Here is a 14379-nt window from a genome sequence, read left to right as displayed (position 1 = left end):
TTGTCAGTAAATAACAATATGGGGCCATTTCAGTCAATTAATCAATAAATTCTAGAATTTCGGTAAACCGGGATGGGAAAATAAACTCACATACTCTTCTTTTTTTTTTTTAATGAAAAACCAGGGCACCTGGGTGGCTCAGTCAGTTAAACATCCAACTCTTGATTTCAGCTCAGGTCATAATCTCATGGTTTGTGACTTTGAGCCCCACATCAGGCTCTCTGTTGTCAGAACAGAGCCTGCTTCGGATCCTCTGTCCCCCTCTCTCTCTACCCCTCCCTAGCTCATGTTCTCTCTCTCTCTCTTTCTCTTACTCTCAAAAATAAATACAACCACACAGAGAACTGATTCTATTTAAAAAAAAAAAAGGCAACTACTTTTAAATAAATAAATGAAATGAAATGAAATGAAATGAAATGAAATGAAATGAAATGAAATGAAATGAAAAAACAAGCACCATCTAGTATTCATTTTGTTTTGCTTTAAAGATGACTGTGCAGGGGCGCCTGGGTGGCTCAGTTGGTTAAGCGTCCGACTTCAGCTCAGGTCACGATCTGAGTTCGAGCCCCACATCGGGCTCTGGGCTGATGGCTCAGAGCCTGGAGCCTGCTTCCGATTCTGTGTCTCCCTCTCTCTCTGCCCCTCCCCATTCATGCTCTGTCTCTCTCTGTCTCAAAAATAAATAAAAACATTAAAAAAAAAAAAAAGATGACTGTGCAGAGCTCAGTGTCCAGCTGTGGCTCTGTTAACATTTATGTGGCCTTGGTTAAATTCATTAGCCCCTGCCCTCAAGTTCCTCTTTGACAATATGTGGAGGTTGAGTCAGGTGATCTTTAATGTCTCTATGAGTCCAAATACTTCAATGACTGATTATTAAGAAATTTCATCTATCTTCTGTATTCTTTATGTTAAGAAAATGGTGAAATTTCTAATAGTGGTTCAGCAAAGACATCAGCCAAATCATCTTCCCATTCATTAACTAAGCCCCTAAAACGCTCCTGAACTGCTCCCAAAATGACATTATCTTTCCACATTCTGAACTATAAAGATAAAATTGGAATCACTATAGGCCAGTTATTTCAGATCCATATTTAGAAAAACATGAATCTACATATTGATTTAACACATAATTAAGTACTAAGTGAATTAGCAAACACAGGGAGCACAGAGAAGAAACAAACCTAGGGCATTCCCTCAAACCTATTAGAATCAGAACAGGGACAGGCTGTTAACTCCACGTTTATAATTCACTATGATAATTGCTAGGATGGAACAAATTATACACAGTACAGTTATGGAGGACATTTTGATTGTTTGATTATGTCTTTTCTTCCACTAGAGTCTAAGCTCCATGAGGATAAGAACCTAGATTTTTCTGGTCATTATTCCCCCAAAATCTGGCATATGATTAGTTCTCAAAAAATATTTGTTGAGTTAACAAAGGAATGAATGAATGGCCAAGTCACAGGGACATAAAAGAAATGAACCTAAGTCTGCTAGAACAGTATAGTTAAGGGCAAAGTTAGAGGCTACATCCTGAAGGTCCACATTATTCATGGTCAGTTGTTTTTTCATTATATTGGAGAGAGAAAGAACAAAATTTGTACAGTTGCATTCCCCTTATTCATTTCAAAACACACTTTATTTATTTATTTATTTATTTATTTATTGTGGGGGTTTTTTTTTTTAGTTTATTTATTTATTTTGAGAGAGACTGAGAGAGAGTGCAAGTGGGAGAGGACAGAGAGAGCAGGGGGACAGTGGATCCGAAGCAGGCTCTATGCTGAGGGCAGACAATTTGAGAATTCACCAACCGTGAGATCATGACCTGAGCCGAAGGCAGATGCTTAACTGACTGAGCCACCCAGGAGCCCCTTTAATGTTTATCTAATTTTGAGAGAGAGACAGAGACAGAGAGAGAGGGAGCCACAGAATCGGAAGCAGGCTCCAGGCTCTGAGTTGGCAGCACAGAGCCCAACATGGGTGTTGAACCCACAAGCCATGAGATCATGACCTGAGCCGAAGGCAGATGCTTAACCGACTAAGCCACCCAGGCGCCCCAAAACACATTTTCAACATTATAGAGCTAGGGTATTTTTTAAAAAATAGGAGAATTTTCTACGTGGAATTCAATGTATAGAACTCATAAATTTATGTAAATGAAAAACGAACAGTCCAGATGACAACCACTGCCACTTCTGGTGTGGGTTCATTTATGTGACACCTGTCATACTTACATCAAATTCCCCACCACCACCACCACTGCCAAAAGCAGAAAAACATCAAATTAAAAACTGCTTGCAATTTACTGCTATCCTTTTTTGTATTTGCTAAGAGCTAAGGGCATGGAATCTGGAACCAGGTCCGTTCTCTCTATATGTATGACATTCAGCAAATTACTTCACCTCTTTTGCTTCAATTTCATCTGAGAAATAAAGACAATAATATTACCTCATAACATGTTATAAAAATTAAATAAATTAATATGTGTAGACCTCTCAGAAGAATGTCTATCACATGAGAAGTTCTAAGTTCTGCTAACTACATGAGATAAACAAAATCATTATATTATCAGCCCACTCCGTTCAGTTGGAGCAGTGGAAGACAATGTATGTTGAAGACAATTTGGGGGGAGGGGATTATGTTAATGAATTTTTCAAAGAAGAAAGCTGTGGATTCAGAATATCCCCAAATAAAGTAAACTGGTGAACAGAGAACGTGAAGGAGGGCGGGGGGGGGGGGGGGGGGGGGAATTCTAGAACATGTTAAAAAGAACCAGTCACGTAACTGCTTCCATTTTATCATGAGAAAATTTTTCCTCAGGGGAAGTAATGACTCCAAGTTAGAAAAGATATTAACAGTAATACTATTTTTGGAGTAGTGAATAAAGAGGATTTTTAAAGGTATTAGGCTTGAAAAAATTTCATGAAAAGTACTAAAAACCTATCCAGCAAGTGCATTCATAAAGTTTAAAAATAATACCTAGCGAGCATTAAAGTGGCAATCCCTAAACCTGACCATGTGTCACACTTAACCTGGGGAGCTTTTGTAAAAATCGATACCCTGGAGGAGATGACTCAAAAGGTCTGAGGTAAAGTCTGGCATTTTGATTTTTTAAAAATTCTCCCAGTAATTTCCAACTACAACCAGTCAGAATGAATGGACTGAACACTGCTACAGAGAGATCTCTAGAGGTGTGTGGCTGTATTGTCTGTTCAGCCCCACCTCTGCAACCTTATTGTCCTTAATGATGTCAAAAGCTATCAAATGCAGATAGGACAAAGTCATGAGACAGGACAACATGCTGCCTGACCAGCCCAAGAGTCCAAAAAGGCAGGAAAAAATAAACTGTAAATCTCATGACAAATGAACCTTCATTCAGATTCAGAAGTCAAATGTAAAATTGCAATAAACAGGTGCCATAAAAAATGTTTCACAGCTCTTCAGTTGAAAATATTTCCTAGGTTTGTTTTACCACCAGACACACAGCCTACTGGGTGATGCAGATGTCTGTAAGCTGACACCTTCCCACTCAACTCTGTGCCTCAGACCACCTCTACAGCATCATGTTCCAAACTAGAGAGGTTTTTGGGTTTTTTGTTTTTAGAGAGAGAGAGAGAGAGGAGGGGAGAGAGGCAGAGGGAGAGAGAGGGAATCTTAAGCAGGCTTCTCAGTGTAGAGCCCAAAGTGGGGCTTGATCCCACAACCCTGAGGTCGTGACTTATGCCAAAATCAAGAGTCAGATGCTCAACCGACTGAGCCACCCAGGCGCCTTTGGAGTTGTTTTAAGAGCGAGGTTGACTAGGCTGATATTTGGCAAGTGTGCACCAGGATGGCCAGAGTGACTGTTATAACACTGAAATGCTTCAGTACCAGTTGGTGAATGGCTGCTGCTTAGAGCCCCCAGGTCATTTCAGCCCAGGACCTCGCCCCTCCCCAACAACGTAAAGGTTAATGAGAGGCATACCCAGGTCTCCACTCTGATTGGGTGTTACCTGCTGCCAGATGCATTGTTAATATTTTCAAAATGGAAATACCTAGAAAAGCAACTAACCAGGAGAGGGAATTGCCTGGAAATTATATCCAAGGAAGAGTTCCTGCATCTTTAGCCTTGAAAGGAGAGCACATGAGATGGGGTGGGGACAGGAGGAATGGGAGTGTTGCCTTCAAATACTTGCATGGCCTCATGTGAGAAACATTAGATATGGTCTCTGTAGCTTGGGTGGGAGGAATCACACACAATGATTGGAAGTAACAATGCGGCAGGCTGACGTCAGTTCCATATAAGGAAGAACTTTCGAATCCTGGTGCCACCCAACCACGGTGGCTTTGGGAGAACAGCGAGCTTCCAGGGGCAGCACAGGAAGGAAGTCATGACTGAGATCACTGCAGCTGCAGGTGTTTCTGCTCCGAATGGTGACCTAGCAAGACCACTGGTTCCCAAACCTGACTGTTTATCTGAATCCTCAACAGAACTTTTTTTAATAGACTTTATTTACTGCTCACCACAAAACTGAGCAGTAAGTACAGAAAACATCCATATACTCCTTGTCCCCTCATATACAAAGCCTCCCCTACTGTTAACAATTTGAACCACATTGGTACATTTGTTACAGTCACTGAACCTACATTGAAACATCACTGTCACCTGAAGTCCATAGTTCAACACACAGAGTTAACCCTCAGTACTGTACTCTCTGTGGGTTTTAACAAATGTGTAATGACACGTATCCATCATTATCAATGGAACTTTTTAAAGATTAGACCTCCTTCTCTCCACTCTAGACCCAATAAATCAGTACCTTCTGGCATTAGAGTTTGGGAAAGTGCATGTTCTAAAGTTATTCAAGTTATACTGACACATAGATAGTTTTGGAAATCTTCAATCAGTGATCTAGAAGGTTCATTCCAACCTTCAGATTCTGTAATTCTCTTCCGTAAAAATCATGGTATCTTTTTTTTAAAGAAGTACTTGATTCTTGAAAACTGTCCAGGGCTTAGAAGCAAATCTGTGGGATATATATGTATATGTATGGTCAAGCACTGTGCTAGACCGCTTTAATTATTTAAAAAAAATTTTTTTAATGTTTTATTTTTACTTTTTGAAGGAGAGAGACAGAGCATGAGTGGAGGAGGGGCAGAGAGAGAGGGAGACCCAGAATCTAAAGCAGACTCCAGGCTCTGAGCTATCATATCAGCACAGAGCTCGATGTGGGGCTCGAACCCACAAACCGAACCGTGAAGTCATGACCTGAGCTGAAGTCAGACGTTTAACTGACTAAGCCACCCAGGTGCCCCTTTATTTCTTTTTTAGACACCTTTAATTCTTATAAGAACCCTACAATGTAATTGTTATTATATATCCCCACTTAATACACAATAAAACTGAGGCCTAGACAAGTTAAGTAACCTGCCCAAGGTCACAGAGACATAAAAGGCAGAGGTGGGATTCAAATAGAGGGATATTTGATCCACATTCTCTCCCTTATACCAATAGAGAATACAGTGACTATTACTTTACTTAAAATATTTCTGTATCAATATTGTGATACTATATAAGTACTGATTAACTTAAACTTTAATTCTCAGGGTATTCAGCAACATTCTTTCAAGAATGCATAGTCCAGGGATGCCAGCTAGCATTATATCAGAAAGGGTCACTTTCCAGGGGTGATTATTCTAAGTCTCTCTACTCTCCATATCTTGATTGACAACTGATTGTTTGTTAAGTAGCATATTATGTTAAAATGGATGGTACTGGTGAAACTAACGAGTTATTTATTTGCACAATGCAAGCTATAAATGTTCTCCCATTGGTACAATTAAAAGCATTCAAAGAATGTGGATTGTCTAGCATTGTTAAAAATCTGTCCACAATTTCACGCACAAGGAATATGAATATCTTGTCCCCTTAAGGGATGGAACCTAATTCCTAATACATCCGATATCCAGCCATTGATCTGACTGACTAGAAGACACTAAAGCATGACAATATGTACTCTGATGCTCTGAAAGAACAGATTACAGAGGTTTCAAGGAGGCTACAGATCAAACCTGTGAATGGTTCTGTGCCTGCTAATGAATTGTTAATGAATGTTTGTTGAATATGCATTTGAATATACAGGAGAACTTCGTCTGAGATCTACACATATCTTAGTATTCTTTATAACCTGGTAGTAAGGTTGTGAAAAGAAGTCAACCATCACCACCTCAAATACCTTTTGCAATTATTGAAATGTACCAAAAAGAAAGAACCTAAAAGTTTTGCATGACTAATGTTAAGTTAGATTGGCTTATAACAAAGGCTTTTTTTGCTTTCTACTGACCTCTTTCTGAAGTTATTGGCATTTTGTAAGTTGAATGACTATTATTTGCAAACAGAAAATGAATTAAAATTCTTAGTAGAAAAACAAACATAAGCAGGTATTTCACTGGATATGCCAAATATAGTCAATAACAATATGAAGAGCTGCTCAACGTCATTAGTAATCAGGGAACGACCACAAGAGATACCACCTTAAACCCACTGAATTGGGAAAAGAAAAAAAAAAAAAGTCTGACCAAGCCAAGTGCTGGAGAGGATGTGGATCCACAGAATCTTTTATTCACTGTTGAAGAAAGTGTAAATTGGCTCAATCACTTTGGAAAATAATTTGGCACTATCTCATGTAGTTGAATATCCACATATTCTTTTTCACTCCTACGTATAGACCCAAAAGAAACCCTTACGCTATTACTCCAAGAGACCTGCTCAAGAATGGCTAAAGCAGCAGAAAAGCCAAAACCTAGGAATAACCACAAAGCCCATCAACAGGAGAACGGATGGAAACCCCTGTGGTCTATCCATACAATGAAACACTATCCTAAAGTCAACATGGAATAACTACAGCAATACGCACCAATATGGGTAAATCTTAGCTATCGATGCAATAAAACTATATTAAAAGAAGTGAGAAAGCAAGTAAAAGAAAACCACAGCGTTAAGGGTGAGGCTTCTTCAGGAAGTGAAAGGCAAGGGGTGGCTAGGGAGAGGGGAACCATATAATTTGATGTAAGTTATTAACAAGAATTAGCTCTTCTTTTTAGTGATGGGTTCATGAATGATTACATTATTAATGAGATGATAGATAGATAGATAGATAGATAGATAGATAGATAGATGCAGGCTATACATAGGCCAATGATAAAACTGTATCATGAGACATTGACTGAGGTTTGTCCAATTCTGTACACTTGAAGACAAAACTAAGATAAAATCAGAAAAAGTATAAAAAGTAAAAATAAAATTTAAATACCTATACACAGTGTGCAACAATTCTGTGTTTAAGTCTAGATGAAAAAAAATGCCTTATCATACTTCTTACATCAAAACACATGGTCAATATTTAGCTGAATTGAATTGTTTTTCAATAGGAGCCTGAGTTTTACTGGGTTGTTGTGGGCTGTTGTTGTTGTTCTTTTGTTCGTTTGTTTGTGTTTGCATTTTCTGCTGCAGCCATCATATGCCAAGTCTGATAGTTCTCTGCCTTTCTGCAGTTTTTTACGTGAAGAAGAGAATTAGAAAACAAGCTGTCTCATCCTGAGAGCTATGTGAATGCCATATGGTACTGTAGCTGGTTGATCCAGGTTTGTCATCCATGAAGCAGCACCAACTATGTCCCAGGCTCTGTTCTAGATTCTAAGGACAAAGCAGCAAATGGCAAAGTACCTGCCTTCATGAAGCTTAAATTCTAATATTGTAGATATTGTCATGTCATGAGCAATAATATGAAGAATGCAAGACATGGAAACAGAGAAAAGACAGAGTAATCTTGGAAGCCTCTCTGAGAAACAGAATGAAACATGAAACTGAGTCTAGCTAGAATAGGAGCATTCCAGAGGAGAAAAGAGCAAGTACAAAGTCCTGGGGTGCAAGATTTCTTCAGGTATTGAAAGAACAGTAAGGCCAATGTGGGATGGAGGGGAGACTGGTAGATGATGAGGTTGGGGTGGGTGTTTGGAGCACTCTAGAGATCTTGATAGGAGTTTCGCCTGCATGGAAAGGAAGAAAGCCTAACTGAAGTGAGTTCAAAAGAGGCTGGGAAATGAGGAGTTGAGGTGGCAATACAGCTAATTCTTTTGAGGAGTTTACTCAAAAAAAATAAATCTCCAAGAAGAAATAAAATATGCTGCATGCCAGAAACCTAGATGTGTCTCATGACTTTGAAAAAAGGGAAGACTGTTCTACAGATTGTCCTATGGAGATAACACCTTACTAGGTGTATTGACAAAGAGGCCATTATGGACAGGAGTCCCTCAAAGATCTGTCTTTGGCCTCCCAATCCCTTCTACTTCTACTCCCTTGGAAAACCTCCGTAACCCAAGTCTTTCTCCTTCCTCCTCTCCTATCTGTATCTTCAGCTAGGCCCTCTGATTACAGGATTGATAGCATATCTCCTTACCACCCACCCTCTTCTGCAAACCACCACCCAGAAGCTAACAAGCTATTCCAAGTCAGGAGCTGCATGGCCCTCAGAACCCCTCAGCCTGTGATCAGTCCCAGAAATGCCTTCAGGCAAAATTGTTCTTTTTCTCTGAGGCTAAACTAGCCTGACTTTGCACAAAATTGGTTGACAGCTTGTTCTCTTCTTGTTGTAGCCTGTTTCAAGAGACTCCATAACCATGGTGAGATGGCTGCTGTCTGAAATCTGATTTCTGCTAACATGGGGCAGAAACTCTGGGTCTGGAGGCCAAGGTGGGGGTTACCTCTTCTCTCAGTTTCCCCTCATGGAAAGGTGTGGGAGGTCCCAGTCATTTTATGAATGCCACACACTTCCAAGCCTTCCAAGCCTTATATAGGTCCCTGCAAGTGAAGCAACATCAGAAAACACTCACAGCAGGCCCAGGCTAGCACAGATTCCCAAGGAACCTGAAAGGCAGACTTTGGCAGATGTTTCCCCCTTCAGCTAAATTGTCTTAGACTCACTGATGTCTCTCTCAGCCTCAGACTCCTAAGACACTGTTTTTCTGATGACCACCTAGATATTCTGGTATTGACCAGATTAGAAAGTCTCCGAGAAAACCTGTCCTTCAGGAATCACACAGGAAAAGGGAGAGTAAAGACAGATGGACAAATGTGTAAGCACTCCAAACAGCCAGGACCTTTCCAGCCACAGGTGTCTTTCTAATACTGCTAAATGAGTCAAGAAGCCATCACATCAGGTCAGCAGAACAAATGAGAAAACAAAATTGTGAATCAGTAGACACTGATTTACCCCTGTTATACTTTAATGAAGTTTCAAAAGAAAAATCATACTCCAGCAGAAGCACACATCAACAGTGGCCAGCTTTCCTGATCAATCAAGAGTCCTATAAATTAATTGCACAGAATTAATTGCATAGAATTTCTGTTTAGGGGACCTGGGTGGCTCAGTCGGGTAAACATCTGACTCTTGATTTCAGCTGGGGTCTTGATGATCCCAGGGTCATTGGATGGAGCCCCGTGCCAGGCTCCTCACTGAGTGTGCTGCCTGCTTAAGATTCTCTCTCTCTTCCCCTCCTCCCTACCCTGCTCAGGCATGCTCTCTCTCTCTAAAAAAAGTTTTAATTTAATTTTATTTATTTAATTTTTAAATGTTTATTTATTTTTGAGAGAGAGAGAGAGAGAGGCAGAAAGAGGGAGACAGAGGATCTGAAGCAGGCTCTGAGCTGAGAGCAGACAGTCTGATGCAGGGCTCAAACTCGGGAACCGCGAGATCACCGTGAGCCACCCAGGTGCTACAAAAAATGTTCTGTAATTTAAAAGAAAGAATTTCTGTTTAAGCTTTTTAAAGAAAGATATCTAAAGTTTTTGTAAATATTACATGTAGGACCAGGAAGTCTGTCTTTTCAACTCATTAAATAGTATTTTAGTTAATTCAATCATAAGGGCACCAAGTTAAGCAGAACCTAGAGGTATGAATTAGTTCCAAGTTCCATAAATCTTTCATGTTGAGAAACAGGCTAGGACCTGAGTATTTTGTTCCAAAATACTAAGACATTTTAAGTACTTCAGAATCATATGAAATTATTCTGTGTCTAAGAAAAAAATATTTTATTGAATCAGGGTTTTTTTATACACCACTACATGTACAGATTCTCTCTGAAAGAGTTCGGGAATCGCAGTGCTTGTATACTGATGAGAAAAAAAAAGAACCTACTCAGACCCAAAAAGAACCTCACAAGTGTTACAAAAAGGAGTTCTACCCCTTTCAGAAAGTGCAGACGGGAACAGCTCCTGTTATGGACACGGGGCTGGTCAGTGAGGAAACAGAGGCCAGAAGCTGGGAAGAGGAAATAGCAATGCCATCAGCCAGCTCAGGGGCGGGAAAGGGGGATGGAGGGAATCCCTGGTTTACCACTGTCAGGGGGAAATCCCTTGCCTGTCATTTTTCTCTGTTACAGAGTTGTCCTTTTCCAGCTGAGATGTATCAGCTTCACTGTAAAGGTCCTCTTGAAGCTTCCTTGAGAACATGTTGAGGCATGTTGACACCTCAAAGCATCCCCGTATTTTGAGAAAATGAGAAGACCTAAGCTGCTAAGCCCAACTAGCAAGGAAAACTACAAAATGAAATGGAAATGTGTTTCAATATGCGCAGGGGCAAAGGCCGGCAGGCCGGGCTTCACTTAGCTCTATTTGGATAAACGCACACTCTAGGATACTAGCCCACACCAGAAACATATGTTCTGAAAATATCAGAGGAGGCCAGCGAGCAACACAATCCCAGGTCACTTGATTGAACACCCTCCTCCTCTAAGAAGATAAGGAAGAGGAATTATAAAAAGACAAAGATGAGAATCAGCCAAGATTTAGCTTTCGATAAACCTTGAGCTCATACAAGGATATGAAAAAATGACAATCTCTGGGAAGAAAATTATGCATTTCTCTATACTAACCAAGCAGTTCATGAGAAAGCTGCTTCTCATTTCCAATGATGTTGAAACACTTCTTCCAAGAAGTCTTCTCTCTGACTAATGGGAAGAGGGTTGTAGTAAATCACTTTAGAGTTCCTCCTTGGGGCAAAATTGTAAGCTTAGTAAAATACATCTGACAGATTTTCTGATCCCTCCTCCATTCTAAGTACTTTGTGCTATCTAGGACTATCATGCACATCTCCATTCCTAGGGCCTTGCTGGGGTAAGGATACACCCCATACTCTTAACATTTTCCTACCTTTTCTCTTCCATGTAAAATGTGTTTGTCCTATGTTCAATCTCCATAGATCCTGTCCTTAATCGAAGTCACAGTGAATTAGTCATATAAACAAATTAGCCCATATGCTACACTGATGTGCCACAGATTAATGTGTCTAATCTGGTTTTTTATCAAAAGACATTCAGTTGGGCTAGGTAAGCTTCATATTCTCTCCGAACTCTAATATTGTAAAATTTTATGAGTGACTCTGGTCAAAAAAAAAATCTTAAACCTTGGGCCCCACTAGTTGGCAAATTGACCTTTTAAGGCCCTTGAAATTAGACCATTTGTGTTGTTGTAAACACGTCATATCTGATAGCTGCCCTTCAATCAAAAAGTTTAATGGCAATTTTTAGACATTATTATTGTACATCTTGTATATTAGTGAATTGAAGATGACCTAAAGTCTTGGCTTTCCTCTCATCGAGAAATTAGTCTCCTTTCCCTTTGACATGGAATCCAGGCTGGTCTTGTAACTCTCTTTAATCAAGGGAATTTGGGGAAAGTGACATTTTGCCAGTTCTAGCCTAGGCCATAAGAGGTATGGAAGCTTCTTCTGCTTTCATCCTCTTTGGAGCCTTAAACCAATGCAAAGAGGTCCAGCTATTCTGCTGCAGACACTGTGTAGAGAGAGAAATTGATTCCCAGCCAGTCCCTATCTGGTCCAGACATCTCAGCTGAGGTACCAGACATATGAGTAAAGCCACTTTGGACTTCCAGCCCTAGATCTAGCTCCAGATAACTGAAGCTGCATAACCCCAGATGAGACCAGGAGAAGAACCACTGAATTGAGTTCAGTCCATAGACAGCTATTCTTATTTTAAGCCATTAAGTTTCAGAATGGTTTGTTATGCTGCAGTAGATGACTGAAACACATTCCTAAAAGCTGGCCTCATCTTTTCTTTGAACAAAGAAGGAATGGGAAACAAATAAGAGAATTTTTTAAATGAAGTTCCTAAATTATTATCAGTTATTCCACCATCCAGCACTGACTTACTCCTTCCCATATACAATGGCATATCCATAAATTCGTTCAATACTTTCTCAGCTATACATATGTCCCCAATATCTGCTGCCATCCAAACAGAGAGAACTTGTAAGCTCCTGCTGGTCAGAAACCAAGAATTTTAACAGGTCTTTTATAAAGGCTTTTTAGCAATAATAATTTCCGCAGAGGACTTCAGCAATGATCAACACTATGTCCTAGAAGTCTTGCTACTTCTCCATACTGATAAGTCTAGAAATGGAACCTCAGACAGAAACTCCATTTTGAAAGCCTAATGTCATCCTTTTGACACTGAAACCATAAGACCCTCTCCTGCACTCCTCCCACCAACAAAATACATTACACAGTGACCATAGGCTTATTCTACAGGAGTATTTTTTTTTAAGTTTATTTATTTTGAGAGAGAGAGAGCAAGCATGAGTCAAGGAGGGGCAGAGAGAGAGAGGGAGAGACGGAATTCCAAGCAGGCTCTGCACTGTCAGCCTGGAGCCTGATGCATGGCTCGATCTCATGAACCATGAGATCATGACCTGAGCTGAAATCAAGGGTCAGAAGCTTAACCAACTGAGTCAGGTGTATTTTTTTAATCAGTGGTTATAAGGTTGGTTATTCCTAAAGGGAAATTTTATATCTCTCTGCCATGCATTCATGTGTGACAAACCCCTAACACCTGTATGGAGGCACCTAGGCCAGAAGCTTGTGTTCTTGTCTTGCCACTATGCCTAGGAGTCATCTTGAAAGAAACTGTGAATAAAAGAGGCTACAGTGTGCTCACATAAAATGCTTACAGTTTGTAAACCTCTACCAGAATACAACCAGGCCCCTCATCATGTTTCAAATGACAATGAAAACTGAAATGTTGATGAAATATTTTTTCTTTTTTTTTAATTTTATTTATTTATTTGGGGGGGAGGGGCAGAGAGAGAGGGAAAGAGAAAGAATTCTAAGCAGGCTCCACACTGTCGGTGCAGAGCCTGATGTGGGGCTCAAACCCACGAACCGTGAGATCATGACCTGAGCCAAGATCAAGAGTCAGCCGCTTAACCGACTGAGCCTCCCAGGTGCCCTGATGAAATATTTTTTCAAAAAACTTTCAGAGTTAAAACTTCTTTAAGGTTAAGAATATTTGATTTTTATTCTATATACTTCTGAATTGCTAGGATTTTTTTAGAATAAATATGAATTATTTCAGTAATTAAAAAATAAGTATACTAGGGCAATCAAATTGTGTCTGAAATATTCATATAAATTTTTTTGCATTATTTTTGGCATAGTCATAGCATAAGTCTGGAAACTATGAGGTGCAATAATAGAGGCAGAAAAGCCCATTTTATACGTCAACAAAGAAGTAATATTGTCATCCTTTATCTTAATGTAGCAACAATTGACTTATAAATGCACTATGCCCTTTCCTGTCCACTGCATTAATACCCACATCACACACCAAACTCTTAAACTCTGAATAATGTAAACTGCCACTGGCTGTTTGTTATGTAAACTGTCCTCATATAAAAGTCCAGAGTAGGTCATACTCCCTAAATCTTTCTCCACCAGCCTAACTCTATGCTTGAAGTTCCTACTAAACCCATTCTTTGGGTTAAATTGTTGTAATGCCTACAGAATATCTCTCAAAATACAAATACTGTAGTGGTTTTCTTAAAGGAGTAACCAATTAACCTGTTAGAACCAAAAGTTTTAGATGATGAAACCAATGCAAGGCTCAACTCAGAAAAAAAAAAATCCATTGTTGATTGGTGATTGGGTTTAACTTCTTCATCTTTTTCTCATGTTATATTAATAAAAGTGATCATTATTATCAGTACAATTTATTGAGCACCCATAATGAATTGGGCCCAGTAGTTAGTACTTGCCACATATTACATACTACTTTTCCCATTTCATGGATTAGGAAACTGAGATCAATGAAATTAGGTGATCAGTCAGGATCAAACAGCCCCTAAGAAACAAAGTTGGAATCCCCAAGATGATGGAAGAGTAGGAGGACACTATTTATTCATCCCATAAATACATCTAACTAACTATCAAATCATCCTAAATACCCCCCAGAAATCTGAGGACTGACAGAACAAATTTCACAACTAAAGGGAGAGAAGAGGCCACATCAAAGAAAGTAGCAAGTGCAGGGACATGGTTTAGGGGA

Source organism: Panthera tigris, chromosome A1, assembly GCF_018350195.1.
Source record: "Panthera tigris isolate Pti1 chromosome A1, P.tigris_Pti1_mat1.1, whole genome shotgun sequence".
Classification (NCBI taxonomy): Eukaryota; Metazoa; Chordata; class Mammalia; order Carnivora; family Felidae; genus Panthera; species Panthera tigris.
This window is presented reverse-complemented; position numbering follows the sequence as displayed.